The following is a 25,025-nucleotide window of genomic DNA, read 5'->3' as shown; positions in this document are numbered from 1 at the left end:
ACAGTTTATTTTTTATTATTTATTATTTTTTTTTTGGTTTTCAATCTTGCACGGAATTCTTGTGCATATTTTCTGTGTATCTGTGTTGGGCTGTCTGGACGATAAGCTGAATGGATAGTGTTTAAAGGCCATACAAAAAAATAAATAAATACAAACAGACGTGGTACAGAAATGATTGCACCTGCCAGGGGAATGGGCATTGATGGTGCTCCAGTTCTCAAACTGCTTTTTAACAGCCAAATTGCTGAAGTGTTAAAGATGACGACTCCCACTGGCACTTATAGCAAACCATGTTTACACCGGACACAGAGAAATTACATCTCCTAATCCAGTAGATAAAAATCATCATCCACCACTGACCTTGTACATTTAATAAAGTAATGCAGAGAAAAACATTTTGGACGTACTTTGTTTTATGTAGAGATGTGTTTAGCATCACAATTCTCCTGTGCAAGGTTTATAGGAGACTGACATACTTAATCTGTGCTGCTGGGGGACCCTGCTCCTCTCACTATATAACACTCAGTCTGTGGCTTCCTGCTGCCTCCATTCCCCTCTCACATCATGTCACTGCCTCTGTCACATGCAGCCCTGTCCTCACTAACACATCATTCATCTCCTGATATACTCTGTGCTGCTGGGGGACCCTGCTCCTTCCACTATATAACTCTCAGTCTGTGGCTTCCTGCTGCCTCCATTCCCCTCCTCACATCATGTCACTGCTCCTGTCACATGCAGCTCTGTCTTCACTAACACATCACTCATCTCCTGATATACTCTATGCTGCTGGGGGACCCTGCTCCTTCCACTATATAACTCTCAGTCTGTGGCTTCCTGCTGCCTCCATTCCCCTCTCACATCATGTCACTGCCTCTGTCACATGCAGCCCTGTCCTCCCTAACACATCACTCATCTCCTGATATACTCTGTGCTGCTGGGGGACCCTGCTCCTTCCACTATATAACTCTCAGTCTGTGGCTTCCTGCTGCCTCCATTCCCCTCTCACATCATGTCATTGCTCCTGTCACATGCAGCCCTGTCCTCACTAACACATCACTCATCTCCTGATATACTCTGTGCTGCTGGGGGACCCTGCTCCTTCCACTATATAACTCTCAATCTGTGGCTTCCTGCTGCCTCCATTCCCCTCTCACATCATGTCACTGTCCCTGTCACATGCAGCCCTGTCCTCACTAACACATCACTTATCTGATATTATCTGTGCTGCTGGGGGACCCTGCTCCTTCCACTATATAACTCTCAGTCTGTGACTTCCTGCTGCCTCCATTCCCCTCCTCATATTATGTCACTGCCCCTGTCACATGCAGCCCTGTCCTCACTAACACATCACTTATCTGATATTATCTGTGCTGCTGGGGGACCCTGCTCCTTCCACTATATAACTCTCAGGGCTAGATTTACTAAGCTGCGGGTTTGAAAAAGTGGGGATGTTGCCTATGGCAACCTATCAGATTCTAGCTTTCATTTATTTAGTACCTTCTACAAAATGACAGCTAGAATCTGATTGGTTGCTATAGGCAACATCCCCACTTTTTCAAACCCGCAGCTTAGTAAATCTAGCCCTTAGTCTGTGAATATTAACACTTTCTACTAGTTTTGACTTTCCTTGTTTCTTATTTTCAAATAGCCCTTATTAATATAGATAGTATAACAGTTATTTAGTTATATATTATTAGCTTATGCCTTTGATGTGTTTCTTGTTTTTGTCTAGGTTCCTGCACTTACTTGACGTTTGTATGTCTACAAGCCACAAGCAATCTATATGGAGTTTTGTATTGGCGCAATGCAAAAGAAACCAGGTACCCTGTAATTGCTGGGTCTCCATCTTCAGGCTGAGGGGGGGGGGGGGTTAATTTAACAGCTGTGTGCTTTGTGATGAAAGCGGCTAAGTATGGTCGTACAGGTCTGATAAGACATTCTGTGCCTTTGTGACATGACACACCATACACAATTTCCCCAGACTCAGGGATACGTTACACCTCCTGGAGACACTAAGAAAAGCAGAACATAATCCCAGACATGTAATTTCATCCACGTCCCTCTCTCTCCCTCTTTCTGGCTCCGTCTCGCAGCTATACATTTATATATTTAAAACCAGATTGGAGGCACCCACTGGCATTTCTGCATTCATTTCAAGGAGAACTTTAATCTTTTCCAAAACTACGTCTGAAAAAAAAATAAAAATCCCTTTTAGGCAGAGAACAAGAATCTGTTCCAGAGATAATGGACCAGCGCCTTTCCACATTGTGCTAATGATATCTGCAGCAAGCTTAGCGCACAAAATGTTGCGATCCTTGGAATCAAAACAGCATATTTCAGTTTCATTAATGTGATTATAAAGGTCGTTCACGTCAGATTTTAATGTGCTATAAGGGAATATAAAGGATTATAGTTATAGGCATGCAATGTAACAGGAGATTGAAGTCCCCTTGTAAATTATACTCCACTGGAACGGGCTCCGAGCAGAAAGCGCTCCGGCCTGGGAAATTATATTAAGAATTCATCAGCGCACGGAGTGAGCGATGGTTTGTGGGACGAACAGGGTAGGTGGCTCTGACAATTGTATTAGCAGCCATAGCTAAGAGGCAATAATGACACCGGGTCATCTGCCCTGGTATTTTCAACGCTACGGTTATATAGAATGTCTTCATTATTTTGCTTCTTTGCCGAACTTATTTTGCACAGGACCATTAACCGTTCAACCTTTGTAACTTTATGCAATACAGTACAGGGATTCTTAACCCCTTCAGTGCTGTAGATGAGTTGGACTCGTACTGCACATGTACAAAAGAGATCAAAGTAAAAAAATATACTTAACTATCCCCCACTAGATTTTACAGCTGGTGGATGTCATTAGAGGAGGATGATGTCATCCTACCGGGGCGCAATTATATCATATATAAGTGGCAGCTCTTGGTCACTGCAGTACAGAAAAAAATCTGTGTTGCGGTGGGTGGGTGCACTAAAAATACCATATGTCCCAGACCCTGGTACCTACAAACTCAGGGATACCCTTGTTTCAGAGAGGGGTGCCCCCTCTGTCAAACTATTTGGCCTCTGCAACGATATTATCTGATGATCAATGTGATCAACAGATAGTAACTCCTACACTACTGAAGTCTATAGGGAGTCCAGGATGTGGGATATGTTTTGCAATGTTCACCCTGGCTCCAAGATACTATGGGGATTCCTCATTTAAAAGTGGATTGCCCATTCTTTCAAATAAAGTGAAGCCTTAGTAGTTATTGCCTGGTGATTACCAAACAATAACACCCTATACTACAGAAAGTATTAATAAATACAGAGGAGGGTTGGAGGGTCTAATGCTCATATTTCCTGCACCCTGAGTTCCGTAAATACAGTGGTACCCTCATTTGTTGTGTATCTTAAACATGAGCTACCCATATTATTCCTACACACTGTATATATTTCATTCAAGACCGTGCAAACAAGCAAAACAAGAAAAGCATTATCATTTTCAAGTGCAAGGTTTTCATAATGAACTCATGTTTAGAATCCTGGTTTCTGTTGCTTTAGAAAGGCGGATTCATGCCAAAGCATGAGCAGCAGAGTATTTCTTGGTGGTGCCTAAATAATAAGTGCACCCTTTGATTTTAGTTCACTTTCAAAAAAAAAAAACAAGAACAAATTTTTGGCTATTATGGGCAGAATATCTTTGCCGTCACAAGATGTATAAGTAAGATAATGGTGTTTTATGAAAATTTAAAGACTTCTGAAAGAAAACAAGGTATAATTTGTGTGATTAATGCATGAACAAATTACCGAAATTGATGTTGGAATGTGACCAGTCCAAAAAGTTCCAAAATGGACTCAGCATAGGGGTGAGAAAAGCCTCAGTGAGTAAGGGGTTAATAATCATGAATTAGCTTTGACCAGTATAGTGAAATGTAATCCAAACTAATACCCGATTTGGTGCAATGGGTTGCAGCCTATTTGTGATGTTTGCAAGATTTTGCAAAGAAAATATTCACTATGTTTTTTTTTAGACAGCTCCACTCCCTTCCTGGGCATAGGCAAACCGAAAGGGGGTTTCCTAGTGCCTGGAAACCCCCCTCCAAGCCTGGGGTACTGTATAATTGAGGTGGTTGGACCCTGCCCCCGTTTCACACGACTCTGCTTGAAAAGGGAGAGTTGCGTGCCCCTAACAGTAGTGCACGCAGCATTGCCCATGTATATTATGGGGATAGGAAGAGTTGGAGGGCAGCCAAGCACGGTCTAAAATTATAGCCACGCCCCCATGCATGCTGGTCACACCTACTGGCGGCGTGGTGTGGAAACCCCCCTCTACAAATCCTGCGTTTGCCCCTGCTGGGGATCTGTAGGCCGGTGGATCCCTACTCTGGGAATAAGTATTTCTGCTTGGAAGAGTTTGTGATAGCTTCTCTTGCTCATTTTCAAATGAAGTGGCATTGGCTTAATGGTGTGGTGGAGAAAAATAATAATAAAAATGAAAAGAAATGAAAGTAGGGAAAATTACAGAAATACCTATATGCATAAATACCCAGTAGTATTTGTATCTAATGTGGTCATTTACTCACCAGTTAAATTATTATGGGAGGGGCTGTAATTTGTTAAAAATGAGACTATCCCTGTATGACCCATAGGGCAATATATTAGATTTTGCCAAATACAAGTGTTTCCTGAACTCACTGTATAATCTAGTACACTGTAGATAGTCCCCCTGCCCACACTGAAAAGCGTTCCACAGAATGTATATCTGATACTTGTATATCCTAAATTACCTGTCTATAACTACAAGGATAAATCTGGTTTACTAATAAATGTCACTTATGTCATTATAAACGTTTACAGCATTTACAATAATGTCAGTGGCTCATTATCTGTTTAATCACAGTTCCTCCTAGACGCAAGATTAAGTCTGATTTATTTTGAGTTATTTGCTTTTCCTTTATTAATAAATGGATAGATTTATGGAAGTGAAGGTGCTGCCTATAGCAACCAATCAGATTCTAGCTATCATTTATCTTGTACATTCTAGAACACGATAGCTAGGTCCTGATTGGTTGCTATGGGCAACGCCTCCACTTTGCCTTTTAAGAATATTAGATAAATCTACCGCTAATGAAACACAAATATCTGTTTGTTTGATGTTATAGACTTATTTTCAGGATACTGTGTAATTCTTATTGCCCCTCTACAATCCAACTCGTAGGTCCTAAGAATTGTTTTAGTACATTGTGTTCTTTGTGGGAATGTTAATAGTGAAATTTCAGGATGTGATGTGAGAACATTTATATTCTGTAGCCGACATAACGCTTATGTCAGGCTATCGGAAATGTGGATTAGACACAAAACTAAATGCTAAGGGCTAGATTTACTAAGCTGCGGGTTTGAAAAAGTGGGGATGTTGCCTATAGCAACCAATCAGATTCTAGCTTTCATTTATTTAGTATCTTCTACAAAATGACAGCTGGAATCTGATTGGTTGCTATAGGCAACATCCCCACTTTTTCAAACCCGCAGCTTAGTAAATCTAGCCCTAAAACTCTGTATTAGTGTTACCTAATGGCTGTTAATGATTATTAGTAATCTTAACATGTAACGGACTAATGAACAAGTAAAGGAAAATTACAGCGCAGCCAGCTCTATATTCCCCGTAGTTATGTTATTCATGTTATAAATGTATTACAGGTGGATACTATTTGGTCTTAAATGAACTTTGTTTTAATATTGTCAAATATTACATTTGGAGAACAAATCCTCCACTACCTCAAGAATTGAGGTTACTGTTCACAGTTCTCCCAAAATAGGGCAATTAGTAGATTATATTATTATAGAAACTTCACCCTGATAGACTCAATTGAGAATCTGCTGTTCAGGACACCCATGTTCAATGGATGCCCTGAAATAGCTCAGCTTAGATGGCAATGGTAATTTTAGAATTTTATCCCTAAAGTATCTGTGCTTGTGAATTATGAGCTTTTACAAGAACTCATATTGTAAGAAGGCTTTCCACTTGTTATTATTATTATTATTATTATTATTATTATTGTTGTTGTTGTTATTAATATTATTATTAATATTATCTGTTTCAGGTGATAATCTAAGAAAGTAACGGCTAGCTTTATGTTGTCCTTGGCTGCCAGCAGCAACCATAGACCAGATTATGCCACTTTGTGTCTTCGTTATAAACTGTGTCAAGTCCCTTTTCCGATTGGCTGATTGAGAGCTGGGACTGTCAATCATTAAATCATTCTACAGGGAGGAGCCAAGCGCAGTACAACCTCTCCTGATCCTAGTCTATGGTTGCTGTAACAGGCAGGAACGACATAACGAGGAGAGTCAATCATTGTTACATGGTGGATCACCTGTAACAAACCAACAGATGTGGATTTGGTACCTTTCTTTTGGTAGGTTAGTTGGCAATCACCCCAATACTCACTCCTGGGGGTAAATGTATCAAGCTGAGTGTTTCCGGCGAGTTTGAAAAGTGGAGATGTTGCCTATAGCAACTAATCAGATTCTAGCTATCATTTATTTAGTACATTCTACAAAATGATAGCTGAAATCTGATTGGTTGCAATAGGCAACATCTCCACTTTTCAAACTCGCCGGAAACACTCAGCTTGATACATTTAGCCCCTGGAATATTTAGAGTATTTCATGAAATGATGCTATTAGAAAATACAGACAGACTTTTTCTACTAGTTCTTTCTAGCTTGTACTGTGCACAGCTGTAAAAAGTTGTTAACATGCTGCTTTGGTACAAAGAGGAAACAAATACAACTGTAGAATGTTGTCCAGTGTTCCATACATAATCTTTTTTTACAGTTACTTATCTAGAACTGAAATGCAGCGTTCAGTGGGAAGATAGTAACACTCTCTGTGCATCTGCTGTGAGTGTCCCTCTCGTCTCTCCGCTGCTCTGGCCGCTCAACAATGCAGAAGAGACTGACAGTCTTACTGTCGATGTGGAACAGTTGTCTTTAATCACATTAGGGCTCATACTCACATATTTAATTGCATGAATCCTTGAGATACACAGCGCAGCCCATTGAAATTCATTTTTATTTAATTGGATTGAAAGCCAATGAGAACCAGATTGGAAATTCTATCAGGTTGAAAAGGCGAACTGTTATCACATCATTGAGTCGGTGGGATCATGGGTGAATATTCTTTTCAGTTTTTCTTTCTCTTTTGTATAAAATTCTATAACTTGACCCAGATAGAGAAAGCTGGAATCAAATCTCATTTCATCGAAATAGCTTGTGCACCAATTTTATCTCTAGAGCTTTTGCATTCAATGGGGATGCACCAGTGCAATAAGGGAATCTGAAGGAGTGCTAAGACCCCCACAAAATATTTTTTAGTATGTTTCCAAATGATAGAAAATGACTTCAGTCATATTCATGCTTCTTCTTTTATGAATTGGTTACTGACATTCTCCCCATTTCCATATTTAGTTAACTGCCACCTACCGTGCCATGTTATCAATATAATCCTCTGCAGGAATTTTTTCAAAGATTATTTCCCAATTTTCACCCGCCGGATCATTATTGCTAATTAATAACCCATACACAAACTATAGATAGACTATTTATCTTCCAACTCCATGCTTGTCCCATCGGTGGGAATGGTGGGGGAAGCTAGATGGCTCATGGGCAGCCTAACTCTGTACAGTGCTAGGCAGCCCTCTGGGATTTGGCCACACCCCATTGGAATGTGATCATGCCCCCATTGAGATGGGGCCACGTCCTTGTCCTACTGTTGAGGGCTTGCATGTTGGGAGGTATGGGATAGCCTCACGACTGATTACTTTTATCATGTCTCACTGGTGAGACCGAGCTCTGCAGTGCAGTATGGGACAGCCTAACAGCGAATCAGACTGCAGCTGATTCACTCGGATTCTCTGGCAGACCGTCACTGATGAAGATTCGTGGTGCCCCCCCCACCTCCCCCTAGTTCTCACCCCTGTAATAAGACCATGCAATGCAGGAGCAGCGGGTCAGGACAGACATGTCTGCGCTGTTTTGAACTGCTTCTAGGATTAGCCCCTCACCTACCTGCAGTATAAACGCAGATGATAGTAATACAGTCAATAAAAAAAAAACAATCCGTTTATATTTGGAGCCCCTCTAGATAAAGATCTTATACCCTTTATATTGGGGATCTTTATACATAGGGCCTCACTTGAGGTTCAACATTTGTAGAAAGGGCATCCACTCAGATCCTGTGTTACTTCCTTCGGGAAAAGTACAGGGCCTCGATGACGCGATTCGACGGGTATTGCGTCTTTATAGCCCTGCAGTGGCTGCATGATGACGCTAATCCCCCCCTTCACACTATACCCCACCCCAGCAATCTCCCTTAGACCTCACCGCCAGGATCTTCCAGAGTTGAAGCTATATAATATATAGTATCTATGACTCATCATCAACAATGTAACAGTTCACAAGTCAACTTCCCCGTCACTTTCATTATGTCCCATAACAAATAAACATAATAATCATTCTGTCTTTTAGCAAAACACAATTCAAATATTACATTATATACTGCCATATTTTTAGTACAGAAACAAAGATTGATGCACAGAAGTCATTTCAATCCCGGTGGCGTGTTCACATAGTAGCATGCAGAAATGACTGACATCCACTTATCACAAATATAATAGTTACTGATGTGTTATATACTGGGGGGGACATACAAAGCAGCCCCCCCCTCCTCCCCTCCCACCATCCTCTATACTCATTTGTTATCTGAATCACAATGGCTTTGACAAGTGACAGGATAAACTCCCACTTCTACCTGATTGCGGCAGCTGAGGGCTCACAGGCAGAACGAAGATCAGAACAGGCACTTACCTACAAAAGAGGAGAGAAAGGAACGTTAATACAACACATCACACTTTACACAGAGACACCAACACACATTAACTCACAGACTGTTTAATCAGCTTTTTATTTAAACAGATACTGTATCTGTGTTACTCAGTGGTCTTACAGCAGCAGCTAATGTTGTTACCATTATATATAAAAGGTCGTCAGAGTATGCAGAGATGTACATACAGATTGCAGATGGAGCAGAGTTTATTGCCGTGAATGTTACATTATAGCACAGAATGTTTTCAATTTGCATCTAAACTTATCAGACACAATATATAGATTTTCTCCCAAACCTTAGAGGTAATGCATAGTTTACTGTAATACTGTAATAAACTAATAAACTCTGTTTTACATGTCATGTGACAAGTGTGCTATGAAATGCCGAAATTCATGCCATTGCATAGCGGGAGGTGGGCTGTGACGTGAAATTGCGCCATTAAGACCCACTTCCACCATGACCCAGGAGGATGCCTACTCTTCCGGGGGTCCGGGAGGAGTCCCTGAAATTTCAGATCCTCACGGAAATTCCACCAGAGCAGGCAAACATTATATATATGCTATATAACTAATCTATAATATATCTATAAAGTCACAATAATAATTAGACAAATAAACATTTATGTCGGGGCATCAGTGTGCTTTTTGTGCCCCAAACGTATGCATGAAATGTCTGGCGCCAAAAAAAAGCCCACTTCCACATGTAATGAGATTCACATATCTCAAGATACATCCAACTCTAAACGCAGCAATATTTCTGCATCAGACAGACATATGCGGATACGTACATCCCATGATAATGTAGTGACAGAGTTAGCAGTGAGTGTGAAGGTCACATTACCCTATTAGGTTGCTGGTTGTAAAGATTCAGCGTTTAATATCACATTTCCTACTGCGTTAGTGCCTATAATGTCTCGGCTCAGTGTGATGATACTTTGTGGTCAAAAAGTATTAAGTGCTATTCGGTATCTCAAGTGGAAAACCCCCTTCCCCTACAGAATCCTTTTCAAGCTCCTCACTCTGACTTACAAGGCCCTCGCTAACTCCACTGCTCCCTACATCTCTAACCTTATCTCTATTCACACTCCCTCCCGCTCACTGCGATCGTCCAACGATCGTCGCCTCTCTTCCCCTCTGATTACCTCCTCTCACGCACGTATCCAAGACTTCTTCCGCGCCGCTCCCCTCCATTGGAACAAGATCCCCCGCTCCATCAGAACTTCCCCTAATCTGTCCTCTTTCAAACGAACATTAAAAACCCACCTTTTCCTTAAAGCCTTCCAGTCTTATGCCTAAACTCCCACCGGTCGGCTACCTCTCTTTCTCATCCCTTCTTCCCTTCTCCCCCTTCCTCGACTCCGTCTCCGTTTCTCCCGTATCTCCATCTCATCCATGTGTCTGTCTGTCTTCCCCTCCCTTTAGATTGTTCGCTCCTTTGAGCAGGGCTCTCCTACCTCCTGTTTCCATCACTTTTAACTGCGCTCTCCAGCTACTCAGATCACCTCCTCTTGGTCCTTCTGCCCTCTGTCTCCTCTCGCTTCTCTCCGCTCCCCTCAGTGACTCTCAACCTGTCATCCGTGCCCACCCTCTTGGGCCATAGTTACCTGCCTATACTCACTTTTCCCCTCCCTCCCTCTCTTTCATGCTGTGCCTGAGCCCCCAGAGTTATAGTGCTTACTGTTACTTGTACTGTGCTGTTTCACCTTGTACTGTGCCATTGTTTGTCCTTGTACGGCGCTACGGATGCTTTGTGGCGCCCTATAAATAAAAATTAATAATAAAAATTAATAATAAAAGTCCCAATACTATCGATGAAGAAATCACGAACTTGTGGCGAAACGCGTCGGAAACACAACCAATCCGTAAATTGACATGTGCGCTCCACGTTGGAATCTACACTTACTAACAACGAGCTTTTTCACTATCCATCAATAGCGGACAAGTCATCCTGCTACCATTGGACCCAGGAACACCGTCTTGACATACTAACTGCAAGTATGGAGACTTTTGTTTTCCACTTTCACTTACCTTGGGAGTATTGGATACTGAACATTGTCAGACTACATTTGGAATAGTTATATCTATTTTCTTTGTCCTTTTACTATTTTGCAAAAGTGAACACCTATGTACACTATGGATTAAACTCGGAGTGTTATAAATGTATGGACTTACATAATGGTACACTTGTCAATAATGATATTACCTTCATCGTGCTGTAATAAATTCGATTTACCTATTTGAGCCTGAGATACTGATATTACAATCTTAGGACAGCACTTAATACTGTTAGACCACAAGGTATCATCACACTGAGCCGAGACATTATAGACACTAACACAGTAGGAAATGTGATACTGAGCGCTGAATCTTTACAATCAGTAACCTGTTAGGAACAGACAATCCTTGATTCTTTAGCTGCCATTTCACAGCTCATAGTTGAGATAGACATACTAACACCCGCCGTGCGCATTCCGACCCCCTATTAAACATTACCCTATTAGTACACAATATAATGTAAAGGAGTTTCACAAGACAGAGGAGAGTCAGTCATAGGGTTATGAATACATACTACAGTTGCATTTTCCATATAAAATGGAATGTAATACGGGATGTACCCCTCCCCCAACATCTGCCATGTACCATTTTATAAATACTATGGAAATCGTCTTTAGTGCAGTAGACCAAATAGAAATGACAAACAAGTAGCCTAAATACATGTCTGCGACTTGATATAATGTAGTTTATGGATGAAGTACATAGTGTATTAAGTATTGTGCTTTATGTAGTGTAGTTAACATCTTGCTCTTGTGCACCCTCTTTTTTAATGTTTTGGATAATGCTGTCACTATCAGTGAAGAGGTTTAGGGGTAGATTTACTAAACTGCTGGGTGGAAAAAGTGGAGATGCTGCCTGTAGCAACCAATCAGATTCTAGCTGTCATTTTGTAGAATGCAATAAATAAATGACAGCTAGAATCTGATTGGTTGCTATAGGCAACATTTTCACTTTTCCAAACCCGCAGTTTAGTAAATATACTCCTTAGTCTCTGAAAAGCCTAAAATGTATTGAAAACTATATATGATTTATTAATTCTATAGAATAATTGTATTTTGTTGGTTATTTTCCTTTCAGACTCCAAACTGACTGAGCAGCCATATAGATAAGTCAAGTTTGAAAAAACATTTGTGAAGAGAGAATTACACAGAGGTGACAATGACACTGGGTTATCGTAACTAACAATCAGCAGAAAAAGACGCTCGTCAGGATTATTTTAAAGTTTCCATGTGGCACATTTGAAGAATTTTTTGCATGTTTTTAGCGAAGCACATTTTAAATCGAGCTGAGTACCTTTTATCTTTTAATGTTTTGTCAGCGAGAAGAAAAGAAATTTAGTAATTTTTTGGTTACAAAAAAAAAGGCTGAGATCCAGAAAGTGTATAATGCAACAGTGCACCCAGGTGATAATTTATGGAGTAACATTGTGGCAGATTATTATAATACTATAGTTCCAAGTCTTACTTTACATGAATAAATTACACAAAGGAGCACAGAATACCTGGTGCACATATTAACTTATAATTATGTGAAATTTCTCTTTTTGTTGTCGTCTACAAGGCTGTCCATGTAAGTAATTATTGAGCACAGATAATCATCATTTCAAGGCTGCCCATGTAAGCAAACAATGGGTATCGGTCATCAATTACAAGTCTATCAACATTAGCAATCATTTGGTGCAGACCGTCATTTACCAGACTCTCCATGTAGGCATTCATTGGGTACTGAATATCATCTACATGGCTGCCCATCTAAGCAATCACTGGGCGCCAACCATCATCTACAAGAATACGCATGTAAGCAGTCATTGGGTGTTGAATGTCATCTACAAGGCTGCTCATGTATGCAATCATTGGACGCCAACCATCATCTAATAGATTCCCAATGTAAGGAATCATTGGGTGCCGACTGTCATCTACAAGGCTGCTCATGTAAGTAATCATTGGTCGCCAAGCGTCATTTACCAAACTCCCAATGTAAGGAGTCATTGGGTGACATCTACAAGGCTGAACATGTAAGCAATCATTGGGCGCCAAGCATCTACCAGATACACAATGTAAGGAGTCATTGGGTACCTTAGTACATGATCCTATGTATAATTAAAGGGAGCACATGGGAGACAAGGAAATAATCTGAAGTTCCAACGCCTCTTACAAGGTAGTGGCCTTACATTACACTAATGTAGTTTACACCCAGGGGTGAATGTACATTTTTCCTCACAATTGACCCATAAACTTGAACTGTATATTCCAGAACCTCATCATTGCTCATTATGTGTCACCTCATGGGGCTTCTTATAACAGAAGATGCCACCACCATGCCATTCACGGAGCAGAAGAAGAGGGCGACAGCGAGTGCAATACTACACACTAACCGGATACCCCCAAGTTAGTGCCCGCACAACACCAGTACCAGAGGGATTTCACTGCTTAAAAGACCATGGACTCATTGCTATTTTTTTCTCTTCTTTCCTAAATGACAAACACACAAAAAAAAGAGTCTGGAATGTAAATGAGAGCTCTCTATACAGGGCCGGCGTGGATCATTAGCTGCAGCTCAGCGGGAAATTGATTAGGTACGGTGGGGGCTGGGGGGATATTTGTGTTTTTATGGTGATGCCTTTTACAATTTTTATGGATAATATATGTGCTGGAAATTGCACAGAACATGAGGGGAAGCTGTTTGTAGCAGGCTTGATGAATGAAGCCATGAATATTTATCCCCTTTTTAGATCTTTGTTAGTCTCTTCAATCAACATGGAACCGTGTTTCTTCTGCTTTGGAGCAGTGGAATAGTATTAAAACCTTTAAGAAAAATAAGTCAATATTGAGACTTGTTGCTAGTGGAGCCGAGATGCAAATGAATCAAGGGGTCGACACGAGATCAGCCAATCAGAACAACTTGCGTCTGATTGGCTGTAGCATTGGCAAACTGTTCTGATTGGCTATTCATGTATTGCGCCCTCAAGGTCAGCTAAATTCATTCATTTGAGTCCTGATTCCGCATGGAGCAAGTCTCATCGTTTTGTTATATTGGGATTACTTCACAAACTGATACTCCATACAGATTGTGGCGGTAAAACAAGGCTTTGGAGAGCCCTAACTTTACTTAACATATTTAAACAATCTGTGTGTTGTTTTTTTTTTTATTGGATTCTGTAGTGTATCTACATGTTCCAGCAGTCACTACCAGCCATTAGCATGCTGGCACTTCTGGTTCTACAAACGTTAGCATGGCCGACAAGTCAATGGTTCCTGGGAATTGTAGATAGTACTTATCAGTACTTTATTATTATTAATTTTACTAAATATTATTACCCTTGCACCACATTTTTCCTGCGGCTGCATCAAGTTACGCTCATGTGGCTGCATATCCACATCTTAAGATACGCGCAACTAATAATGCACACGCAAGGTTGCCATTTCATACCCATAAGTTTATGCCTATGCATGGGCTGCAAAACTGTGGTCTACTCAAAGTCAACAGCACAGTAAGTACCTCTCCTCTGTAGAGGGGCGTCTGTGCCCTCTATGTTATGGAGAGGATTAATATCACCACATGACGTAACCACTAGACTTACACCTATATATGCATTAATTCACCATTTATTCAACATAACGCCCAGACAAAGAGTTACAATCATCCTACAGAACAATGAAGTTGCACTGTGCAGTTGAACATACAGTTCAAAAGGAAATTACACCAACCAAAGAACATTGCAGCATACAGAGAAATGGTACTGTGCAGTTGGTCAACATATTTATTTGTTATAAAGAGCTTTCTTTCTTTTTCCTTACATCCTAAGACAAATCTTTCAACAACATAACTGTTCTACAAGATCAAAGTTTGGTACCATAAGGAGAGCAGAATCTGCTCCACTTTTAGATTAAACCTAGTTAAGCTTTGGTTTTAAAATCACAGAACGTAGAAGAATAACGTGGGTCCATATATTTAATGCAGATATATTTGGATATTGACACAGGTGAACAAAGCTATAGAGATACATTATTACAATGATACTCACACGGTATCAGTAATATATCGCTGTCACATTAATGCTCCTCAGATGGGATTTCCACCAGGCCGCTAGACTTATCCATCCTTATTATATCATTCTAATGCAATACTAACTTTTACTGCACTATAAACTTCTCCTACTGATACTATTACATTCAGATGAATTGATCACGTTGTTGAGTACACCAGACAAAGGCGAAACTACTTCTTACAACAATAAGTAACCTTTCAAATTGGTTCTCATATGATCTATTGTTTTTATATTGTCATTGTATCCTCAGCAGCCTAAGGGAGAAAGTAATAGTTCATTATTTTTATGTGACATTCTCCTATTATATTACACTTCAATACTCCAGAGTCTACAAATCTATTGCTGTAGGCAAGTGTATTTCATACCCAGAATCTACAGACATAGGACAGTACACCCCCAGCATGACCTGACCACTGGCATGATCATAATACAATTCTATTACACTCTATACAGACATAGGACACTACACCCCCAACATGACCTGACCACTGGACATGATCATAATACAATTCTATTACACTATACAGACATAGGACACTACACCCCCAACATGACCTGACCACTGGACAGGATCATAATACAATTCTATTACACTATACAGACATAGGACACTACACCCCCAACATGACCTGACCACTGGACAGGATCATAATACAATTCTGTTACACTGTATACAGACATAGGACACTACACACCAACATGACCTGACCACTAGACATGATCATAATACAATTCTATTACACTCTATACAGACATAGGACACTACACCCCCAACATGACCTGACCACTGGGCATGATCATAATACAATTCTATTACACTCTATACAGACATAGGACACTATACCCCCAACATGACCTGACCACTGGATATGATCATAATACAATTCTATTATACTCTATACAGACATAGGACACTACACCCCCAACATGACCTGACCACTGGACATGATCATAATACAATTCTATTACACTATATACAGACATAGGACACTACACCCCCAGCATGACCTGACCACTGGACATGATCATAATACAATTCTATTACAGTCTATACAGACATAGGACACTACACCCCCAACATGACCTGACCACTGGACATGATCATAATACAATTCTATTACACTCTATACAGACATAGGACACTATACCCCCAACATGACCTGACCACTGGACATGATCATAATACAATTCTATTACAGTCTATACAGACATAGGACACTACACCCCCAACATGACCTGACCACTGGACATGATCATAATACAATTCTATTACAGTCTATACAGACATAGGACACTACACCCCCAACATGACCTGACCACTGGACATGATCATAATACAATTCTATTACACTATACAGACATAGGACACTACACCCCCAACATGACCTGACCACTGGACATGATCATAATACAATTCTATTACACTCTATACAGACATAGGACACTACACCCCCAACATGACCTGACCACTGGACATGATCATAATACAATTCTGTTACAGTCTATACAGACATAGGACACTACACCTCCAACATGACCTGACCACTGGACATGATCATAATACAATTCTATTACACTGTATACAGACATAGGACACTACACCCCCAACATGACCTGACCATTGGACATGATCATAATACAATTCTATTACACTGTATACAGACATAGGACACTACACCTCCAACATGACCTGACCACTGGACATGATCATAATACAATTCTATTACACTGTATACAGACATAGGACACTACACCCCCAACATGACCTGACCACTGGACATGATCATAATACAATTCTATTACACTATACAGACATAGGACACTACACCCCCAACATGACCTGACCACTGGACATGATCATAATACAATTCTATTACACTCTATACAGACATAGGACACTACACCCCCAACATGACCTGACCACTGGACATGATCATAATACAATTCTATTACAGTCTATACAGACATAGGACACTACACCTCCAACATGACCTGACCACTGGACATGATCATAATACAATTCTATTACACCGTATACAGACATAGGACACTACACATCCAACATGACCTGACCACTGGACATGATCATAATACAATTCTATTACACTCTATACAGACATAGGACACTACACCCCCAACATGACCTGACCACTGGACATGATCATAATACAATTCTATTACACTCTATACAGACATAGGACACTACACCCCCAACATGACCTGACCACTGGACATGATCATAATACAATTCTATTACACTATACAGACATAGGACACTACACCCCCAACATGACCTGACCACTGGACATGATCATAATACAATTCTATTACACTCTATACAGACATAGGACACTACACCCCCAACATGACCTGACCACTGGACATGATCATAATACAATTCTATTACAGTCTATACAGACATAGGACACTACACCTCCAACATGACCTGACCACTGGACATGATCATAATACAATTCTATTACACTGTATACAGACATAGGACACTACACCCCCAACATGACCTGACCATTGGACATGATCATAATACAATTCTATTACACTGTATACAGACATAGGACACTACACCTCCAACATGACCTGACCACTGGACATGATCATAATACAATTCTATTACACTGTATACAGACATAGGACACTACACCCCCAACATGACCTGACCACTGGACATGATCATAATACAATTCTATTACACTATACAGACATAGGACACTACACCCCCAACATGACCTGACCACTGGACATGATCATAATACAATTCTATTACACTCTATACAGACATAGGACACTACACCCCCAACATGACCTGACCACTGGACATGATCATAATACAATTCTATTACAGTCTATACAGACATAGGACACTACACCTCCAACATGACCTGACCACTGGACATGATCATAATACAATTCTATTACACCGTATACAGACATAGGACACTACACATCCAACATGACCTGACCACTGGACATGATCATAATACAATTCTATTACACTCTATACAGACATAGGACACTACACCCCCAACATGACCTGACCACTGGACATGATCATAATACAATTCTATTACACTCTATACAGACATAGGACACTACACCCCCAACATGACCTGACCACTGGACATGATCATAATACAATTCTATTACAGTCTATACAGACATAGGACACTACACCCCCAACATGACCTGACCAATAGCATAGGTTGCTACTGTGGGTGCAGACCCCAAACTTCGACCTATGCATGTTGACAAATGGGAATCATGTTTAAACTTTCACAAATCGTTTAGTACAGGGGTCTTCAACCTTTTAACACCTACTGCCCACTTTAGTATATTTGTTGATGGAAAATTTTCCTTACTACCCATCGGAGCGACAGTAACTTAATGTAAATTAAGTGCAAAGTGATTTTTAGAAGGGAGGGTTAATGTATTTAACTATATAAGCAGCAGCTACTTGCAAAAGCTTTTTTGAAAAAGTCAAACTCTGCAGTGTTGCAAATACAGGTTACTGTGTTCACGTACATACAGGCGGGTGCAGGTTGTAGGTATGCATAGGCAAACCGAGGAGGGGTTTCGTAGTGCCTGGAAACCCCCCTCCAAGCCTGGGGCACTGTAAAATTAAGGTGAATGGACCCTGCTCCCACTTCACACGGCTCTGCTTGAAAAGGGAGAGCTCCGTGCACCTAACAGTAGTGCACGCAGCATTGCCCATGTATATTATGGGGATAGGAAGAGTTGGAGAGCAGCCAAGCACTGTCTAATATTATAGCCACGCCCCCATGCATGCTGGTCACGCCCACTGGCGGCGTGGTGTGGAAACCCCCCTCTACAAATCCTGTGTTTGCCCCTGGTATGCGCTGTAACACTCTGTGTCACAGTCTCTGCACGTCTGTGCAGGATATTCCTCTTGTTGTGGTGGACAGGCTCTCTTATATAAAGTATAAGTATTAAGTATAATATACTTATTAGGTGCCTCCAGTCTGTAGCTATGACTATCACTGGTTAAGATGAAATGCTCCCAAAACTTTAAATTAAGTTAAACCCAGTCCTAAGGAATATGTACTTCTCAGCTACTAGATGCGTGCGTTGGCTGCGGACACTAATGCCAGGCTCAGCGCGAAAGCTGAACTTCCGATTTTAAGAGCTAGAGCAGTAACTCATTTCAGACACCGGAGTGCTGCCCCCCTCCCTCCTACCTCTAGACCACCGGGGATCGGGCTGCCATGGCGACGGAGCGTAGCACTCCTGTTTCTAAAACTCAGTAAGGTGGAACATTGCTAAAAGCCCCATGAAAGCTGAACCGCCCACTAGTGGTAGGGACCAGGTTGACTACCACTGGTCTAGTATGTAGAAGCAGATATTTTGTATTGTGCAATTAATATATAATTAGTTCAGATACTGAGAAATGAATCAGATCCATGGATCTCTGCATCCACTCATAGGAGAATTGCATCCAGTGGAAAGAACAAGAAATGACACATAAATAAAGAATAATGACTTAAATTGTAAGTAATCTGTCCTGCATAACCTACAAGGGTCATGGCTGCCGTCCATGATTACCGCGCTTCCATTCTGTCTGACCAAACCCTGCCCCTCCCTTGCTACGATTCCGTCCATTGTATTAGGATTTAATAGAATAAGAGTATCCTACAGAGACGGCTGTGGCACAATACTAATATGTGTCGGTATTCTTCCATTTGCAATCAGCCCTGTGAGAAATCCGGGATTATCACTCTATACCCCTGCTAAGGTGATAATAATAGCTATGTAGTATTCCAGCATCTTGGTAACGATGACTGTTGCCAGATACTGTTGCATTATGAGGAGATAAATAGCTACTCTGGGTCTGTTCAGAGCAGCAAGTCTCAGCATGTGCAGAAATATCACTTTATTTCCATGAGGCTTGTAATTCCAAGAGGCGGTGTATTACCATTCCTCTTCATGTGAAGAGGTCTGGATGCTGCGAGGATACATTGTTGTATTCATCATTACCGTATGAATGAGTTCTGCTACATCAGCAAACAGTATATATTGGTATAAATAACCACACAACCATTACATATGTCTATAGTAAAGTAAGCTTTTTATATTTCCTTATTGCTGTACTCTCTTTCTGCCTACTGACATGTCAGTCACTCTCTCACAATCTGCCTCCGGCTGCACTGCAGGATCTTCCATGAGGATGCTGCTTTCCTCCTGCAGCTCCTGTCTGCTAAGAAATATGCTTGGACATTGCCTTTATGTGAACCTAGTCTGCAGTACCTCCCTGCCACCAGAGGTGCAGCTGTTTTACCATTGTACATACTACCTCCCTAGCAGGAGTTAACCTTCCTCCTTAAGCACTCACACCTGTTCAGTGCCTTTATAAGACTGCCTCTCCCATTAATATGTGACAGTTCATTGTTGTCTTGCCTGCTGCTGCTGATTCTCCAGAGTATCCTGTGTCCAGTTCCTGCCTGACTTCCTAGTATTGATCCCTGCTTGTTCCTCGGCTTCGTTGCTTGTCTTCTGACCCAGACTCAGGCTCTGGTCTTGACTGCGCTCCAGCTCATTCCCTGATACCTTCATTGCTCTCCAGGTTTTTGACCCTTTAGCTTGTTTGACCCTCCTCTACTCTGACACCCATGGATCCATACAGTGCCTCGTGTCTTCTGGCAAGACCTTGAATCCTGTCTACTGTAGTTCATCTGGTACCTCGTGCCTCCTGAGTATACCAGTGCCATCTGTGGTTATACAGTGTCTTATGACTCCTGAGTCTACCAGGTATCCTGACACCATGGTACATCCTGTGTCTCTAGTCTTCTCTGATTCTCCCGCATCTGAGCTAGGTCTGGTATCCGGCTACTCAGTACTGTGTCTACGAACTGTTTTACCAATTGTGATTGGCTACATTGCGAGACCTGCTGTTGTTTCTCTGCCTTGAACTGTTTTGCTATTATCATTTACTGCACCCTGCTTTGCCTGTGAATCTCTGCTTCATAAAGACACTTTTCTCTTACATTATCAATCTCTCTGGAGTTCCTGCTAGGAAACCTGACATACTCCTTCCTCACGGTCATCTCTCACTCCGCTCTCATTACCGCTCCTCTCCTCAGCGGACTCTTCTCTAAAAGAGTCTATCATCTTGAGCTGTACAACAGCGGTTCTCCAACGTTCAACATAGGTATTTTACTCCAACTCTGCTGCCTTGCAGCAACACTAAGCATGCTTTCTAAAAACTAAATTTATTTGCACTATAAATTCATCAACTGTACTTAAAATATGTGCATGGGGGGGGGGGAATCTTGATCTCCAATCTTAATACCGCAGACACTTATCAGGCTGTCATACACACAGTGGAATTACCGATCCCTTTCACCATCACTGGGCTCCAGTATTTTCCTTTCAAAGTCAAGCTCTCTTACTTTCTAGGGGGTCTATTCAAAATTTACTTGCTTTTTGCCCCGTAAAGTGTCATCTGTCCTCGCAATTTACTAATATGGTCATGTCAGGTTAACGCATCCGAGGCTGTCCCGGCGAGAACTTTTTTCTACCAAGGACTCTGAGATATATGCAGGGGAGTTCCGAGTTCCGAAGATCCCTCTCCTGCGGTGCTCTCTCCATAGGATCATTGGCTAACACCATCTTTAGTTGACATCAGCCATTGGTGTCAAGCTTGGTAAAAAACGTCCCAGACCGCAGTCCCCATTGGGTATTACGGGAGCTGCAGTTTAATGCCATAATTTGCCAAATGCAGGAGATATCTCTAATATCTCCTGCATTAGGCTGTTCTTAAATTAGCATTTTACTTAAAAATTACTAAATTATGTGGAAACAGCTCTAGTACTCAAATAAAACTCTCACTATTTTTAAGTCCCGGAGTCTCGTTCTCGGAACTGAAACTGACTGACCCTCTAAACTTGGCTCCTCGCCATGGCTCTTGCCCAGCAAAACAAGGGGGGAGAACATTTCAGACATGCCCCAGAGGTAGTTCAATCGAATTCACACATCACTGAACAGCGGCACTCCGTAACATTCACACAGGGGTTGTTACACATTGTCTAACTCTCCATCACTCACTTTGAGTTATGCAAAATTTTAGATTATATTGAGTTAACCTTATTCGATTAATTCTAAAAGAACAGTGGCTAGAGAATAGCAAGGATTTACTAAGGGTAAATGTTAGGTAATGGTGTATCAGTTTTCACAAAAAGTTGCATCACAGCCAATTAAAATGTGAGATAGCTGCTATTTTATCTGTGATCGATGTCGAAAACATGTCAAAACAAACCTACATTGACACCTTGCCCTAAAATAGTTTACAACCTCAACCTATCACAAGTGTCTACAATGGAATCATAAGTGTCTACAATGAATAATCTCTACAATAATAGTTTGGCTTGGTGTCACCACTCTTAGTCACAATTATTACTGCAGCAGAAATATTTTTTATTTCAGTTTAAAATTTGTTTTCCTTAATTTTCTTTGACCGTCAAAATATGAGTTGGTGGGTTGTAATTGAAACACAGTCCATCCAAGTCTACTGAGGTTCTGATGCGGGTTTCTATTTGCCTTTGTTAAATTATTTTTTGCTCTTCTTTGGTATATTTATTGGCTCTTTGGGATAGATTACTGTAAAGCAACAGGCATGGTGTATGGTGTTACAACCCCTTAATCTAATCCATACCTGAACTGCACTTTTTAGCCATGTTGTTATCAGGAAGTATCAGTGATGTAACTATAACATCTCCTTGGAAAAGTACTTCAGGGGTTAAATTCCACCTCCACAGGAAACACTCAGTTAAGTGAATTAAGCTATCACTGCTATTTCTGCTTGGTCCCTATTGTCCACTAGTGAGTTCTACAGACAGCCAGGAGCCGGACCCAGCAGGGGTTGCCTTAGGGAAGACACCTGGGGAGGTAGGGGAGGGGTTTGGATAGTGTAAGCAGCCCACCAATCGAGACCTTTTGCAATTTCCCTGGACAGGCAGATCCCAAGGTGGGATTAGGAGGTGATTAAAGGGGCTACTCTGGGAGCTGGACCTGTTTGACTAACTTTTGGCCAAGAGGTGATGCTCTGCCAGAGATGCGCTGTGGAACATATCTCACTGGATTTATTTGAACTGATTTCCTCATTTGTTGGACCTGCTATCGTTATGGGCCATGCTGTATTTAATCCTGTTCTGCAGAATAAATCATCCTTCTATTTTTCCCCTAATACCATGTCAAAGTGATTTGGGAACCACGTATCTTCACAATTAGGTCCTATTTATGTCGAGACGAGAATGGGTAAGAATATATGGCAAGACAATAGAACATGACGTGTATCAACATGCTTATTCTTAAGTAAAATGAGATTATGTTTGATACAGGTGAGAAGAAAAATGTTTCCTTTCAATGGCCAATCCTTCAAATTGCCGTCTGCTTCCATCATCTAATGTCAGTGACAGATCTATAAGTAGTAGCTGTTAGTTCTGGGCAGGGCCGCCATGAGGGGGGTACTGTTGTACCGGGCCCGGGCTCTCCAGGGGGCCCGGTACAACAGTGCAACACAAACTTGGGGCCCGCTGTCTTGCAGTCCGCTGGTCTCCGCGGGTCTCCTCTGCTCTCCGCTAATGTCTTCAGCCTGGCTGTCAGCGTGAAAGCCAGGCAGCAGAATGCGATCGCAGGGGTGGAGGAATCATTCCCCTACGATCATGTGATCTGCCTGTGACAGCCAGGCAGCTGTCAATCATTGCTTCGCCCCTGCGATCATGTGATCCTCCCTTGTCGCTGATGGTGTGGTGTGACACCACTCTTCCCGCCGCCACAGAGGAGGAAGAAGAAGAAGCAGAAGAAGAAGAAGAAGAAGCAGCAGCAGCAGCAGAAGGAGCAGCAGCTGCAACACTAACTGTAAGTATATTTTAAATATTTTCTGTTTGGGGGGGCGCTCATCACTGAGTGAGGGGGGGCGCTCATAGGGGGGCGGACCGGCCCGGCCCGTACTGGGACCCATGATTTCTGATGGCGGCCCTGGTTCTGGGATCAGTTAGTGTCACGTCTCCGTTCTAATCACACCACCAAACCCCTTTCAACATGCTGTAAATATATTATAAAACAGGTTTACTTCACCAATAGGAATAAAAGAGTTATTGATTCCCATTTCAGAAAAGGCTATGTCTTTATGTGAAGAAAATGAATCCTCCGATCATTACGGGGGTAAAGCTAAACACAGAGAATATATCTATGAGCATAAAAATGGTCTTTTATAATATCATCAAATTAATTCTGAGGTACTAGCTGCGTAATAGATGCTGAGGCGGTGGGAGTTTTAGTAGCAATGATCCATGTGGATTAGCTGAAAAATTGGGATGCAGAACATGTATGAAGACTATGCAGATGAAAGGTTTGTAGCAGTATATAGATAATTCTGTAAATGGCAGAACTGACCTTTCCACATCCAGAGAGGAGACTAAATAGGACTGACAGGACATCCATCTAATTAACCCATCAGATGTGTTTTTTTCTCTTACACAGACATGATATCAAAGGGCTAATTCACAACCCTATTTCCGCATCTGTATTTCTTTCAACAATCAGTAAAACCTCCCAAAGTTTTGGCCCCTGGTGGTTTAAACGGCCCTAAGACAACACACTTTCTCTGTGCATCAAATTCGTAATATCCACTTTTAATTAGAACACAGCAAGTCCCTTATCTCGCTTGTATTAATGTGCGCAGCAAGCCTCAGACGTGAAATATTTTACAATAAACAGAGCGCATGTCCCCACGTTCACTGTAACAAATTCATCAGATCCCACATCTTTCCTAACTGGTCAGAAATCAGGAAATAACACTTGAAACTGCAGGAGGGAGGAACAGATAATCAATTTGGGACTCTACAACCTAAATCAGGACAGTTGACAGGTATGCTGTAGGGCCCTTTTTTTATTTAACAGAGGTCGCCAAAAAGATGTATCTTACAGAAGCAATTTTACTGCTTTCCAAATGTAAGTGATGATGGGTCTGATTCATTAGTGATCTTATCTTGTGCAAAAGTTAAGAT

Source organism: Mixophyes fleayi, chromosome 2, assembly GCF_038048845.1.
Source record: "Mixophyes fleayi isolate aMixFle1 chromosome 2, aMixFle1.hap1, whole genome shotgun sequence".
In the NCBI taxonomy this organism is placed as follows: domain Eukaryota; kingdom Metazoa; phylum Chordata; class Amphibia; order Anura; family Limnodynastidae; genus Mixophyes; species Mixophyes fleayi.
The sequence above is the reverse complement of the archived record's forward strand: the minus strand, read 5'-3'. Positions refer to the sequence as shown.